Raw genomic sequence first — 11,990 nt, forward strand, 5'->3', positions numbered from 1 at the left:
AGTGTACTCCACGAAGCTGTAGATCTGATAAATTAGAGATAAGGACTTCAATTGGTTTACAAATCCTAAAAGAACCCTATAAAGTTCAGCAAATGCCACGAGGCCAAAAACAACAGAAAATTCTAAAGCATATGAAAAAACCAGACGTTATGGATAACCCAAGCCCAAGCACCCAAATCAAAAGATCAAAAGAGACACAGAACCTAGAGCAGCTACTCAAAGAACTAAAGATGAACAATGAGACCATAGTACGGGATACAAAGGAAATCAAGAAGACCCTAGAAGAGCATAAAGAAGACATTGCAAGACTAAATTAAAAAATGGATGATCTTATGGAAATTTAAGAAACTGTTGACCAAATTAAAAAGATTCTGGACACCCATAGTACAAGACTAGAGGAAGTTGAACAATGAATCAGTGACCTGGAAGATGACAGAATGGAAAATGAAAGCATAAAAGAAAGAATGGGGAAAAAAATTGAAAAAATCGAAATGGACCTCAGGGATATGATAGATAATATGAAACGTCCGAATATAAGACTCACTGGTGTCCCAGAAGGGGAAGAAAAGGGTAAAGGTCTAGGAAGAGTATTCAAAGAAATTGTTGGGGAAAACTTCCCAAATCTTCTAAACAACATAAATACACAAATCATAAATGGTCAGCGAACTCCAAATAGAATAAATCCAAATAAACCCACTCCGAGACATATACTGATCACACTGTCAAACACAGAAGAGAAGGAGCAAGTTCTGAAAGCAGCAAGAGAAAAGCAATTCACCACATACAAAGGAAACAGCATAAGACTAAGTAGTGACTACTCAGCAGCCACCATGGAGGCGAGAAGGCAGTGGCACGATATATTTAAAATTCTGAGTGAGAAAAATTTCCAGCCAAGAATACTTTATCCAGCAAAGCTCTCCTTCAAATTTGAGGGAGAGCTTAAATTTTTCACACACAAACAAATGCTGAGAGAATTTGCTAACAAGAGACCTGCCCTACTGGAGATACTAAAGGGAGCCCTACGGACAGAGAAACAAAGAAAGGACAGAGAGACTTGGAGAAAGGTTCAGTACTAAAGAGATTCGGTATGGGTACAATAAAGGATATTAATAGACAGAGGGGAAAAATATGACAAACATAAACCAAAGGATAAGATGGCTGATTCAAGAAATGCCTTCACGGTTATAATGTTGAATGTAAATGGATTAAACTCCCCAATTAAAAGATATAGATTCGCAGAATGGATCAAAAAAATGAACCATCAATATGTTGCATTCAAGAGACTCATCTTAGACACAGGGACCAAAGAAACTGAAAGTGAAAGGATGGAAAAAAATATTTCATGCAAGCTACAGCCAAAAGAAAGCAGGTGTAGCAATATTAATCTCAGATAAAATAGACTTCAAATGCAGGGATGTTTTGAGAGACAAAGAAGGCCACTACATACTAATAAAAGGGGCAATTCAACAAGAAGAAATAACAATCGTAAATGTCTATGCACCCAATCAAGGTGCCACAAAATACACGAGAGAAACACTGGCAAAACTAAAGGAAGCAATTGATGTTTCCACAATAATTGTGGGAGGCTTCAACACATCACTCTCTCCTATAGATAGATCAACCAGACAGAAGACCAATAAGGAAACTGAAAAACTAAACAATCTGATAAATGAATTAGATTTAACAGACATATACAGGACATTACATCCCAAATCACCAGGATACACATACTTTTCTAGTGCTCACGGAACTTTCTCCAGAATAGATCATATGCTGGGACATAAAACAAGCCTCAATAAATTTAAAAAGATTGAAATTATTCAAAGCGCATTCTCTGACCACAATGGAATACAATTAGAAGTCAATAACCATCAGAGACTTAGAAAATTCACAAATACCTGGAGGTTAAACAACACACTCCTAAACAATCAGTGGGTTAAAGAAGAAACAGCAAGAGAAATTGCTAAATATATAGAGACGAATGAAAATGAAAACACAACATACCAAAACCTATGGGATGCAGCAAAAGCAGTGCTGAGGGGGAAATTTATAGCACTAAACGCATATATTAAAAAGGAAGAAAGAGTCAAAATCAAAGAACTAATGGATCAACTGAAGAAGCTAGAAAATGAACAGCAAACCAATCCTAAACCAAGTAGAAGAAAAGAAATAACAAGGATTAAAGCAGAAATAAATGACATAGAGAACAAAAAAACAATAGAGAGGATAAATATCACCAAAAGTTGGTTCTTTGAGAAGATCAACAAGATTGACAAGCCCTTAGCTAGACTGACAAAATCAAAAAGAGAGAAGACCCATATAAACAAAATAATGAATGAAAAAGGTGACATAACTGCGGATCCTGAAGAAATTAAAAAAATTATAAGAGGATATTATGAACAACTGTATGGCAACAACTGGATAATGTAGAGGAAATGGACAATTTCCTGGAAACATATGAACAACCTAGACTGACCAGAGAAGAAATAGAAGAAGTCAACCAACCCATCACAAGCAAAGAGATCCAATCAGTCATCAAAAATCTTCCCACAAATAAATGCCCAGGGCCAGATGGCTTCACAGGGGAATTCTACCAAACTTTCCAGAAAGAACTGACACCAATCTTACTCAAACTCTTTCAAAACATTGAAGAAAATGGAACACTACCTAACTCATTTTATGAAGCTAACATCAATCTAATACCAAAACCAGGCAAAGATGCTACAAAAAAGGAAAACTACCGGCCAATCTCCCTAATGAATATAGATGCAAAAATCGTCAACAAAATACTTGAAAATCGAATCCAAAGACACATTAAAAAAATCATACAGCATGACCAAGTTGGGTTTATTCCACGCATGCAAGGATGGTTCAACATAAGAAAATCAATGTATTACAACACATTAACAAGTCAAAAGGGAAAAATCAAATGATCATCTCAATAGATGCTGAAAAAGCATTTGACAAAATCCAACATCCCTTTTTGATAAAAACACTTCAAAAGGTAGGAATTGAAGGAAACTTCCTTAACATGATAAAGAGCATATATGAAAAACCCACAGCCAGCATAGTACTCAATGGTGAGAGACTGAAAACCTTCCCTCTAAGATCAGGAACAAGACAAGGATGCCCGCTGTCACCACTGTTATTCAACATTGTGCTGGAAGTGCTAGCCAGGGCAATCCGGTAAGACAAAGAAATAAAAGGCATCCAAATTGGAAAAGAAGAAGTAAAACTGTCATTATTTGCAGATGATATGATCTTATATCTAGAAAACCCTGAGAAATCGACGATACAGCTACTAGAGCTAATAAACAAATTTACAAGGTTAATGCACATAAGTCAGTAAAGTTTCTATATGCTAGAAATGAACAAACTGAAGAGACACTCAAGAAAAAGATACCATTTTCAATAGCAACTAAAAAAAAATCAAGTACCTAGGAATAAACTTAACCAAAGATGTAAAAGACCTATACAAAGAAAACTACATCACTCTACTAAAAGAAATAGAAGGGGACCTTAAAAGATGGAAAAATATTCCATGTTCATGGATAGGAAGGCTAAATGTCATTAAGATGTCAATTCTACCCAAACTCATCTACAGATTCAGTGCAATCCCAATCAAAATTCCAACAACCTACTTTGCAGACTTGCAAAAGCTAGTTATCAAATTTATTTGGAAAGGGAAGATGCCTCGAATTGCTAAAGACACTCTAAAAAAGAAAAACGAAGTGGGAGGACTTACACTCCCTGACTTTGAAGCTTATTATAAAGCCACAGTTGCCAAAACAGCATGGTACTGGCACAAAGATAGACATATAGATCAATGGAATCGAATTGAGAATTCAGAGATAGACCCTCAGATCTATGGCCGACTGATCTTTGATAAGGCCCCCAAAGTCACTGAACTGAGTCATAATGGTCTTTTTAACAAACGGGGCTGTGAGAGTTGGATATCCATATCCAAAAGAATGAAAGAGGACCCCTAACTCACACCCTACACAAAAATTATCTCAAAATGGACCAAAGATCTGAATATAAAATAAAGTACCATAAAACTCCTAGAAGATAATTTAGGAAAACATGTTCAAGACCTTGTAATAGGCGGCCACTTCCTAGACTTTACACCCAAAGCACAAGCAACAAAAGAGAAAATAGATAAATGGGAACTCCTCAAGCTTAGAAGTTTCTGCACCTCAAAGGAATTTCTCAAAAAGGTAAAGAGGCAGCCAACTCAATGGGAAAAAATTTTTGGAAACCATGTATCTGACAAAAGACTGATATCTTGCATATACAAAGAAATCCTACAACTCAATGACAATAGTACAGTTGGCCCAATTATAAAATGGGCAAAAGATATGAAAAGACAGTTCTCTGAAGAGGAAATACAAATGGCCAAGAAACACATGAAAAAATGTTCAGCTTCACTAGCTGTTAGAGAGATGCAAATTAAGACCACAATGAGATATCATCTAACACCGGTTAGAATGGCTGCCATCAAACAAACAGGAAACTACAAATGCTGGAGGGGATGTGGAGAAAGTGGAACTCTTATTCATTGTTGGTGGGACTGTATAATGGTTCAGCCACTCTGGAAGTCAGTCTGGCAGTTCCTTAGAAAACTAGATATAGAGTTACCATTCGATCCAGCAATTGTACTTCTCGGTATATACCCGGAAGGTCAGAAAGCAGTGACACGAACAGATATCTGCACGCCAATGTTCATAGCAGCATTATTCACAATTGCCAAGAGATGGAAACAACCCAAATGTCCTCCAACAGATGAGTGGATAAATAAAATGTGGTATATACACACGATGGAATACTACGCGGCAGTAAGAAGGAACGATCTGGTGAAACATATGACAACATGGATGAACCTTGAAGACATAATGCTGAGCGAAATAAGCCAGGCACGAAAAGAGAAATATTATATGCTACCACTAATGTGAACTTTGAAAAATGTAAAACAAATGGTTTATAATGTAGAATGTAGGGGAACTAGCAATAGAGAGCAATTAAGGAAGGGGGAACAATTATCCAAGAAGAACAGATAAGGTATTTAACGTTCTGGGGATGCCCAGGAATGACTATGGTCTGTTAATTTCTGATGGATATAGTAGGAACAAGTTCACAGAAATGTTGCTATATTATGTAACTTTCTTGGGGTAAAGTAGGAACATGTTGGAAGTTAAGCAGTTATCTTAGTTTAGTTGTCTTTTTCTTACTCCCTTGTTGTGGTCTCTTTGAAATGTTCTTTTATTGTATGTTTGTTTTCTTTTTAACTTTTTTTTTCATACAGTGATTTAAAAAAGAAGGGACAGTTAAAAAAAAAAAAAAAAAAAAAAGAAAAACAAGGAAAAAAAAAAAGATGTAGTGCTCCCTTGAGGAGCCTGTGGAGAATACAGGGGTATTCGCCTACCCCACCTCGATGGTTGCTAACATGACAACAGACATAGGGGACTGGTGGTTTGATGGGTTGAGCCCTCTACCATAAGTTTTACCCTTGGGAAGATGGTTGCTGCAAAGGAGAGGCTAGACCTCCCTATGGTTGTGCCTAAGAGCCTTCTCCCAAATGCCTCTTTGTTGCTCAGATGTGGCCCTCTCTCTCTGGCTAAGCCAACTTGAAAGGTGAAATCACTGCCCTCCCCCCTACGTGGGATCAGACACCCAGGGGAGTGAATCTCCCTGGCTACGTGGAATATGACTCCCGGGGAGGAATGTAGACCCGGCATCGTGGGCGGAGAACATCTTCTTGACCAAAAGGGGGATGTGAAAGGAAGTGAAATAAGCTTCAGTGGCAGAGAGATTCCAAAAGGAGCCGAGAGGTCACTCTGGTGGGCACTCTTATGCACACTTTAGACAACCCTTTTTAGGTTCCAAAGAATTGGGGTAGCTGGTGGTGGACACCTGAAACTATGAAACTACAACCCAGAACCCATGAATCTCAAAGACAGTTGTATATAAATGTAGCTTATGAGGGGTGACAATGGGATTGGGAAAGCCATAAGGACCACACTCCACTTTGTCTAGTTTATGGATGGATGAGTAGAAAAATAGGGGAAAGAAACAAAGAGACAAAGGTACCCAGTGTTCTTTTTTACTTCAATTGCTCTTTTTCACTCTAATTATTATTCTTGTTGTTTGTGTGTGTGTGCTAATGAAGGTGTCAGGGATTGATTTAGGTGATGAATGTACCACTATGTAATGGTATTGTAAACAATCGAAAGTACGATTTGTTTTGTATGACTGCGTGGTATGTGAATATATCTCAATAAAATGAAGATAAAAAAAATCCTTCTTGGAGATTTTTCTACAAGATTATATAAAAAGCTGGTCCTTTATTATTATCATGGCTAAATAATAGCTGGAAGGGTTTCTTAAGAAGTGAAGTGACATGGTCAGGTTTGTGTATTAAAAAGGTCACTCTGGTGGCTGGGGAAAATCAGATTAGAAAGAAAGGGGCCAAGACAGAAACACGGAGTCCAGGAAGGAAACTGTAGCCCATATTCCACAAGAGGGGATGCAGCTTGAACTAGGGCAGTGGGAAGAATCACATTATTCCCATCCTCACACAGTTTCAGATGTTGCTTACAGGAAAATCTGTCTAAAGTTGTGTATTCAAGCCTTTTTCCCTCTCCAAATAATATTTCTCCCTGAACCCACATGTCCTGGAACATACTATTTTCCCTCAAGAACCTTCAATATTTCCTTCAGAGGACCCCATGTTGATTATGTATGGTGTCTACTCTGCAACCTCAGAGTTGTACCATGTGATAGCTTTGCTCAAATCTACCTGTTAAAAATTTTGGGGGTGCACGGTCATAAAGGGCACAGAGACCAGTTGACTTTCAGGCAGGAAAGGTTTATCCACACAGCAGCATGGTGGAGGTCAGAAGGAAAAGCGCCATCAGCATGGCGGGGGTCTGAAGTAAAGCTTCAGCCCACTTGAGACAAAGGAAGAGCTGTATTTTATGCTTTGCTTTCAGGGGTGGTCAGTTGGTCAAGATGGACAGGGGTTTAGCTGATGGTTTAAGTGATGATTGGACCTGGGGGTCTGTCGGGGTGGGAATTGAGAAGGAATGGTGTTGAGCCAATGGGGAAGTGAGTAGTGGGTTTTAGTGTCCTTTTAAGGATTGGAATGTATATAGCTGGGGAAGGGGGTTTTAGTCAAGATGCAGTGGCCGCAGTGTGTTATTCTGGCCACCAGGAAGTTTTGCATGAAAGGCTTGCTTAATGTGCTGTTTGGAAAGGAGCAGAATTTTCTAACACTACCTTCTGTTGCCTTTGCTCCTACTACAGTGTACTGGGTGGTCATACATATGGTTTCTGGAGCCAGACTGCTTGGTCTAATTTGCTCCACTGCTGACTAGATATGTGACCTGAGACTTTTACTCTTTGTTCCTTGTGTGGAAAATGGGAATAATAGTAGTCTTTGTCTCAGACAGACATAGCTTTGTTTATATATAGTTTAGAATGGTACTCGCACATAATGAGATTCTGTCAGTATTAGTTTTTACTACCATGTACCTTCCACTTTAGCCAAACAGAAATTCTTTCTGGTGCCCAGGTATGCGCCATGCTTTTCCAGTGTTCATTGAGGAATGCCCACCCCATCAGTAGAAGTGTTCTAACACCCTGTCCTCCATCTTTCAAGCCACTTATCCTTGTCCTTCTAATGGCTAGTTACCACACTGACTTGTGGTATAGGTGATTGTAACCTCCTTAGCCTGGTTGCTACCCAGAGGTAGAACTGAGTCTGACTCATTTATCTGTCCCCATCATTGCCCCATACAGAGCTGGGTACAAAATAGGTGTGAGAAAATATTTATTCAATTGAGTAAGGACTTGAGTCATTTAAGCAAAGAGTCACTGTAATACCAATTGCCATTTCATTAACTCTACTTTTTCATTTTACCCTTGTAAAAGCTAAGCAAAGCTGCCCATTATCACCCCCATTTTACAGATGACTAAACTGAAGCCAGGAGGTTAACTAAACTTCTAACAGTCTGTGGAGGAGTTATAATTGGGGTGTAGTTCTGCATGGCTCCAGGTTTCCTGTTTTTACCTAAGTCTGTCCCTGCCTCCTCTGCAGAAGTCTTGGCCTCTGGGGGCCAAGACCTCATTGTTGCCCTCTCTCTCCAGATTGGAGATCTTACTCGGTATTGCACCAATCCAAACCGTCATCAGGTGGGATGGGCTAAACGCAATGTGGACCAACGTCCCCAGAACTATAGCATGGTGGATATCTACCCAGTGGAGCGCCGCCCAATGCTACAGAGGATCATGGAGACAGACCCTTTGCAGCAGGGCCAAGGCTCTGGCATCTGCCCTGAAGAATAAGAAGAAGATGCAGAAATGTACAAGTGCCTTTGTACTCTAAGAGGTCCTTCCTGGGCTGGTTTACTTGTAGTAGTTTAGTGAGTGGCAGGTTTTTAACTTTTGAAAGCTGAGCCCTGGGGCCTTGATTAAGGGCTCCTAGATGAACATTTCTGAGCACAGCTCCAGGCTAGGTTTAGTGAGGAGGGGTGGGTCCTCATCTATTTGCACAGTGGTTCTCAAATTTTAGCTTGCATTAGAATTGCCTGGATGGCTTGTTAAAATACAGACAGTTCTGATTCAGTAGATCTCCTGTGGGGCCTGAAAATTTTTATTTCTAACTGGTTCCCAAGTGATGCTGATGCTCTTCTCAGGACAACAGTTTGAGAACTTTTGTACTAGCCTGTTGAATTTAGCCACCATTGTGCTAGCCACCATTTATTTATCAGGTGCTTTCCATGTGTTGGGGAGCTTACATGCTACATAAAAATTTAACTTTATCAGTAGGTGATACATTCAAAATCTAAAGGTACAAAAGGGTAGGGTACACAGTAAATTGTCTCCTCCCTCCATCTCCTAGCCATCCAGGCCTCGTCCCAGAGGCCATGAGTTAATTAGCTTCTTTTATCTCTTTCCTGAGATAGATACATAAGCAAATATGTATATGTTCTTTGTTCTCTTTTTCCACAAAAATGGTAGTCCACTGAACACACAGTTTTGCCTCATCATTTTTTCCATTCAGTGTATCTTAGGGATATTTCCATATCAATTTGCAAAAGAAATTCCCTCCTACATGTTAATGGTGGTTAATTGTATGATTGGCCCATTTATATCTTCATGCCATGCTTACCCTCACCATAACTCATTACAGAAGTCTTAATCTCATTGATAAGTGAGGAAACTGAAGCCCAGAGACATTAAGTGACACACTCAAGATGAGATTAGTAGCTAGTAGAGCCAAAATGGAAACCTAGGATTGATTGACCTTATGAACCCTGTTCTTCAAACTAGGCCATTCTATAAGCAAACATTCACTCTTGACATGGCTCCACTCTGAGTCCTGGGAATCCAGAGATGAATTGCTCATTAACTCCTAGCCTTGTTGAGGGGAAGGGAGGAGACAAGAAAATCGACATTGAAAACAGAGTTATCAGTGTGAAGTCAGGACAGTGAGGCAACCTAACCCAGCCTGGGGATGTCAATGGGGTAAGGGTCATTAGAGAAGCCTCCTAGATGTCTGAGGGGTGTGGCTGGAGGATGAGAAGTGGTGAGTGGCAAGCATTCAGGCTCCAAGCTCCTCTAATCATGCCTCTCCTTTGCAGTGAGAGCTTTGTTTTGGGGGGTAATGCTAGACTGTGAAGTTCAACACAGGAAAAGAAAATTGCTGTGTAGAGACTAGGAAGGGATAAAAAAATACTTGGAGGTCAGCAAGTCAGATCCCCAAAACCGAATCCAGGTTAGGGTGATCGTTTCACAGACAAATGGGTCTAGCTATGAGATTGAGCCTTGGCTGCCAGCAACCCACCAGTGGTTTTGTTTAGTTTTGGGGTAAGTGAGCCAGCTTGGGAGCTTGGTGCAGACCAAGGTAGATGTATATGTGCTCCTGTGGGCCTCTGCCTCCTGTTGGGAAGCCTACCATCAAGTAAGTGACTGCCTGTATTTCTCCATCTGCAGATAAAATCGCCAGCAAGCTATCTGATTCCATGATGTCTATCCTTGACCTCTCGGGCAACACTGATGACAGTGCTGGTGACTGATCTCACCACCCCCGGCACCAGTTCCCAGTGGGATGGGGCAATATGGATGAAATGAAATAGTTTGTCTCTCCTCGAAGTACCTGCATATTAAAGAGCAACTACCCCACTGTGCACCCAGTGTCCCCTCCATTCTTGCAGTAGAAAGAGTTCCAAAAGATTGGAGTCTGAAAACCCAGTGCCCTTTATTTAGCCCCTATTCTCTGTTTTACAAGAAAGAAACATCAGCAGAACCCAGTTGCTAGCAATTTATCTCCCATCCTCAACCCCTGTGGTCCCACCCTTTAGGTTGGGCTGGTCTGAGGCTTGATCCCCCACAAAATCCTACTCTCTTTGGACAGCTGAACATGTGACTAGAGGCTAGACTACTGGTAGACCCAGGGGTTCCTGGGAAGGTGATGATTTCTTTAACAGTCCTTGAGAGATCTCAGCAGCAAGGCATTCCTGCAATAGGCTGCAGGCCATGCATCTTCCTTTTCAACATGAAGATGTTAGAATGGTCATTGCCAAGATATCCCTGAAGATTGAAAGAACAATCAGATGAGAGGGAGGAGTTGTAACAGAGAAGTTATGATTTAACAGATGATTATGACTACTGAATCATTATAGATATTTCTTTTTAGTTTCTAGTATATTAGAACAGCCAGAAGGAAAAACCTGAGATTGTGGAACTGTAACTCATACTAATGAAATTTGCTCTATAACTACCTGCTAAACTGTATTTTGAAATTCATCACTTCTCTCTGTAAATATTTCACAGTAAAAATGTAAAAAAAAAAAACGAACTATGCAGGCCCTTTCTTCTGCATTGTATTGCCTCCTAAACACAGGAACATTGAGTGTGCACCTGCTATGTGCCAGCCTCAACTATCAAGTCCTCTACATTTTCTCTTTTTTGGTTCAAAAAATTTTTTATTTTATAGACATTAATAAAATCTTGCTAAAATTCCAATCTGAGTCCAACATATTTCGCTTTATCTTATGATCAAGTTATCCTGATAGATAATAGTGTAACAATGAAAACTTGGATATCAAGACAGCTAATACCATTTCATAACCATATATCATTTCATAATTTAATATTTAAAATAATTATTACTAAGAATTGCTGGTAAGTAAGTACTAGGAAATAGAGGTATCTAGGTGAGTAAGAGAGACAACATGGGTACATAATTTGGCCAAAATAAAAAAATTAAAGTGAGCATGTCAGGACAAGAATTTGGGACTATCAATTCTTATCTTTCAAAAATCTGTTTCTTGAGCCTCCCCCCCCCCCACTTTTTAGAAAAAAAATTAAGGTGTAATTTACATACAATAAAATTCACTGTTTATAGTAAAAGTTCTTTGAGTTTGCAAAAATATATGTACAGTAGTGGATCACCACCACTATCAGAATATAGAATAGTTACATCATCCTTCCAAACTCTCAGGCCCCTTTGCAGTTAATCCCTACCACACCCTCAGATCCTGGCAACCCCTGATCTGTTTTCTGTCTGTATAGTTTTACTTTTGCATGAATGTCATATAGTTAAAATCACACAGCGTGTATCCTTATTTTGTTTTTGCCTCTGTGTTTTTAAAGATTTGCTTTTAAAAATTATATAGAGTAAAATTTCCTCTGGTGTACAGTTCTATGAACTTTGACAAATACAGAGTTGTGAAAGCATCAGCTCAGTGAAGGCATAGAGCAGTTCTATTATCCCCTCTCACCCCAAATTCATTCCTTTATTGTCAAAACTTCTCTCCAAGAGGATAGCCCACTGCAGATACCCTCAGGGCCAGGGGAGCAGAGGGGAGAGCCGGAAGCAGAAAGAAACCCCACAGCTTGCAGCTGGCTTCCCGGAGGGCTGGATGAACTCCTGCCCGGGGCTGTGCCCACAGCCCAGAGCCCTGCTAGTTGTCCCGGAGCTGGGAAGG

General features: G+C 39.8%; 1 pseudogene; it reads left to right on the plus strand.

Moving 5' to 3' along the window:
* LOC119519963 overlaps positions 1–10,187 on the plus strand; it is a 30,079-nt pseudogene extending 19,892 nt beyond the window's left edge.
* Positions 10,188–11,990: the final 1,803 nt, after the last annotated feature.

Source organism: Choloepus didactylus, chromosome 24 (genome assembly GCF_015220235.1).
Source record: "Choloepus didactylus isolate mChoDid1 chromosome 24, mChoDid1.pri, whole genome shotgun sequence".
NCBI classification, from domain to species: domain Eukaryota; kingdom Metazoa; phylum Chordata; class Mammalia; order Pilosa; family Megalonychidae; genus Choloepus; species Choloepus didactylus.